The following is a 4,931-nucleotide window of genomic DNA, read 5'->3' as shown; positions in this document are numbered from 1 at the left end:
TGTATCTCCTTGTTGCTGAAAAAAGGCAAAGACCCACTAGATTGTGCTTCATACAGACCTATTTCATTGCTAAACACGGATGTAAAGATCCTCACCAAAGTTTTGGCCCACAGACTGGAGGATATCCTTCCTTCTGTAATATCGCCAGATCAAACTGGTTTTATTAAAAGACGCCATTCGTTTTACAATATTCGTCGGCTATTTAATATTCTGTACTCCCCCAAACATGTGGATTCAGAGTGCCTTGCCTCTATGGATGCTGAGAAGGCATTTGATATAGTAGAGTGGAACTATCTTTTTTTTTACACTTGGAACATTTGGTTTCGGTTCTGTCTTTTTGTCCTGGATCAAAACATTGTATAAATGTCCTTCAGCCTCTGTTTTGACCAATAGTCATTACTCTGAATACTTTGATTTACACCGTGGGACCCGGCAGGGTTGCCCACTAAGCCCACTCCTTTTCGCAATTGCCATTGAGCCTCTTGCAATTGCTTTACGTAGCAACGGGCGGGTACAGGGAATATGGAGAGGAGGAGTCGAACATAAAGTCTCGCTGTATGCAGGCGACCTACTTCTGTTTGTTTCAAAACCAACCACTTCTCTACCAGAAGCCCTCACGATCTTAGATAATTTCAGTCAATTTAAATAAAAGCGAACCATTCCCAATTAATAAAGAAGCTCTTAAACTTAACTATACCCATCTCCCATTGAAGGTGGTGAAAGATCAATTTAATTACCTCGGAATTTGTGTCACCAGAGAATTCAAAAACTTGTTGAAATCAAATTTTCTCACTTTATTTGATCAGGCAAAACAGATTTTGTCTCTGTCCCTTATTGGAAGAATAAACTCGATTAAAATGACATTGCTTCCAAAGTTCCTCTACTTGTTTCAATGTCTTCCTGTTCTCATCCCCAAATAATTTTTTAGAGCCCTTGACTCATTATTGATATTTTACATTTGGAATGGTAAACACCCTCGGCTGCGGAAAGCATTTCTCCAAAGATCCAAGCAGGCAGGGGGAATGGCTCTGCCTAATTTCCAGTACTACTACTGGGCAGTGAATATTGGGTGTTTGTTATTTTGGAGACATTTCCATCTTGAACCCATTTCCCCGGCCTGGGTTACAATGGAGGTCTGTGCCAGTAACCCTGTTTCCTTACCTGCCCTCTTAGGTGCCGCACTTCCACTTGCTTCGGATATTCCCAAGAGCAACCCAGTAGTTAAACACTCCCTGTTAATCTGGGGCCAATTTAGGAAAGGTTTTGGACTACAGCTTTTTTCACTTAAAAGCCCAATTGCTGCTAACCATCTATTTGCTCCTTCAATGGCTGATGGCGCATTCAATATTTGGCACAGAAAAGGTTTGAGATGCTTTGAAGATCTATACATTGATAATTGTTTTGCGAGCTTTTCTCAACTAACAGAAACTTTTTGGCATTGCCAAAACCCACTTTTTTAGATTTTTACAAATTAGGACTTTTATACAGCGCTTAACGACCCAATTTCCTTATAAACCCCCAGTTACCCCTGTTGATATATTTCTTTCTGTTAACCCCACCTCTGAAGGTATCATGTCCAATCTATCTAACCTTATTTCCAAACTGCACTGCTCTTCAGTGGCAACTATAAGAACTGCTTGGGAGCAAGACCTAAATTACACCTTTACAGAGGACACATGGGACTTGGTGCTTGATCGGATACACTCCTCTTCTATGTGTTCTTGACATGCACTTTTACAATTTAAAGTAGTGCATTAAATCCACATATCAAAAACCAAATTAGCGCGAATGTATCCTGATGTCGACCCTACATGTGATAAATGTAAAGGCGTACCTGCCTCACTCTACCACATGTATTGGACATGTCCCTCTTTAGGTAACTTTTGGACATTGGTTTTCCATGCGTTATCAGATATCCTCCATCATCGAATTGAGCCCAATCCCATGACTGGTATTTTTGGCATTGCTCCAGATTTGAACTTATATAAAGCTATGCTCAACTTTCTTGCTTTTGCCTCTTTACTAGCCCGACGAGCTATTTCACTTAAGTGGAAGGACCCAGCTCCTCCTTGCTGTTCACATTGGCTCAGAGACATGATATCCTGCATGAATCTAGAGAAGATTAGATACACTATTCGGGGATCAGAAAACAAATTCTACAGAATATGGCGCCCCTTCTTGGTATTTTATGAAAAACCTTCAACAATAATTTTTGACCCAGCTCCGAAAGCTGCCTGAAATGGACCACACTAAATGTCTGATTACTAGCAGCCAGTTTGTGCTAGGGTGAAAAGCTGATATTGTTGGGAAGAGGAGAGTCTAATCTTTAATTTGGTGTATAAAGGCAAAATTAAGCGAAATTTTTCTACTTGTCAGCACCAGTGTACCAGGCGATGTACGAGTTCTTACCCCTTTTGCAATAATAATAATAACTTCCGCAAAATCCCACCCCCCCAACCGAACTCCACTCCCCGCCCGCTCTCCGCTTCCCCAACGGGCGCTGACCTTCGGAGACGTGTGCATTTATCAGACCCGTGGTGCCCCGGCTGCTTTGGTGACACTAGATGACCTCGAACTGATCGCTGGCCCTCGTGGTGGCGACGTCTCATTCGAATGTCTGCCCTATCAACTTTCAATGGTACTTTTTGTGCCTACAATGACCACAGGTAACGGGGATTCAGGGTTCGATTCCGGAGAGGGAGCCTGAGATCAATTATTATTAAATTATTGATGACCATATACGACAAAGAATGACATAATGTGCCACACTCACGGCTGATGAAGGGCTGGATGCTGAGGGTCAATGAATTGTGTGAGATGTGTCAAATCTGTTGGTTATTATTTTTGTTCATTATCATATGTAAACAAATGTAGGCACGATTTTTAAAATATATTTTGCATTGAAAAAATAATTGTCTGCATTCAGATTGAGCTCTATATCATCAAATCAGTAATGATTGGATGACTAATGTGCATAACAAAGACATACATATTACATAAACCAATCCTTTTAGCCCATTATTAAGTGGAACATAGTAAATTAAATTAAATGGAAACAGTCAAACACATTTGCAGAAGCATTGACAATTGTATTGATTTAATATACACACATACAAATATTAATAATATGCATTTTCATTAATATTTTATGCCAGTGACAGTATTCGACCAACACTCACAAAGCACTGCTCAATAGCCATGAATCTATGAATGAAATTAAAATATGAAACCTTTATTTGCAGTGTCAAATCACATTGAACACATGAACAACACACAACAATACAATGCTTAATCACAGAATGTCAGTGCCTGTGTTGTGCATCAATAGCTCTCACACACTAAAATCACATAGATCAACATGTAAATATACATCCTCTCAATTATTTCGCATCAGTTTTAGAAACCAGCCAGCATCAAGGTCAACACTTTCCTGACACACACACACATTTTTTACAAACACGAATCCAAACATGCTGCAGAAATGCACAATTCCCCATGCTCTCAGTGACACACAATGCAACAATTAGTTTGCAAAAATGTACCCACTTCCTGGTGATGGTAAAGTAGTTGACTACAGCTGCTCTACAGTGTTTTCCATTTTCATTATTTTATTTTCATCCTACTACATTTATTTTATAATGCTTGTGCTGTTAAGATTTCACACTATGTACTTACTGACACATAGACTTATATTTTGTTGATGCTTATGTACATATATACATACTTAATGTAACACTTCATAGCATATTTCATTAATTCCCTCAAGCATATCACACATTATCTAATGGATCTGAAATCCTTGATTGATTTTCTTCATTTGGTCAAGAGACTAACCTCAGTCTCAGACAGGGATCACTGTAGCTATCATGTGTATAGTAGCCGCCTAGCTCAGGATTTGTGTATGCTCCGCAGTGATGTGCATCATATAGAAGTCAACCTGATAAACCCCCAGGGGCCGCCATGTTGTGCAGTTATAAAAATTGCCATGGAAACGGTTGCTTCTTAAAAATCTTCTTTGATGATTGATGAGGGGCCAACCATCAAAGGGATTGCTGGCCTGCAAATCCTTATCAAATCCAATCAAAGAACCAAAAACTCTAGACATTAAAGGATATTTCTTTGGTCCTCTGAACTACCAAACATAAATAACAAGTTCCCTTGCTTCAAGTTATTAGCTTGTGAAAATAACAGACCGTCAACTGAGAAAACCACAGTCCTCATTAGTGAAGACAACAATCCTGCCTACGGAGACAACCGCTGATTTGTTCAGTAAAAATTCATCAAGAAGACACTGCTCTCATAACTACAAATCCCCCTTTACCAAAATGGACATCCTGGTAAGAATTATTTTTTTTTAGAAATGTATGTTCAGGTTCAGGTCTTTTAATAATGAATTCCATGTTTCCATTTTTCAGACATGTGGAACAATGCAGTCTGAGATTAAGGCTCTGAAAGAAAAGCTCAAACTGAATGATGAGCTTCTGATAAGGGAGCAGGAGAAAATGACAGCTCGCTCTAAAGCCCACATTGGTGTCCTGGCTGAACTGGCTGTACAGAGCAACAAGGTGAAGGCTCTGGAAGAGAAGCTCAAACAGAACGATGAGATTCTGATGAGGGAGAAGGAGAAAATGACAGCTCACTCTAAAGCCTACACTGGCAAACTGGCTGAACTGAGCCAACAAGGTGAAGGCTCTAGAAGAGGACAATGTGGCTCTGAAGGAGAAGGTGGCCCTTTTGAAAAGGGATTTGAGCAGGGTTGAGCTTGTGGTGACAGAGATGGAGGAAAGGCAAGCTCACAGCCAAAAGATTGACTCCATGGACAAGGAGACTCAAACCAGCGATCTGCTTCAGGATGAGAATAATGCTCTTCAGGAAGAGCTGATGAAGCTCAGAGCTTCTTATCATGAGGTCTGTCTGTATCAGACTACCAA

The sequence above is a fragment of the Paralichthys olivaceus genome, chromosome 22, assembly GCF_024713975.1.
Source record: "Paralichthys olivaceus isolate ysfri-2021 chromosome 22, ASM2471397v2, whole genome shotgun sequence".
NCBI classification, from domain to species: Eukaryota; Metazoa; Chordata; class Actinopteri; order Pleuronectiformes; family Paralichthyidae; genus Paralichthys; species Paralichthys olivaceus.
This window is presented reverse-complemented; position numbering follows the sequence as displayed.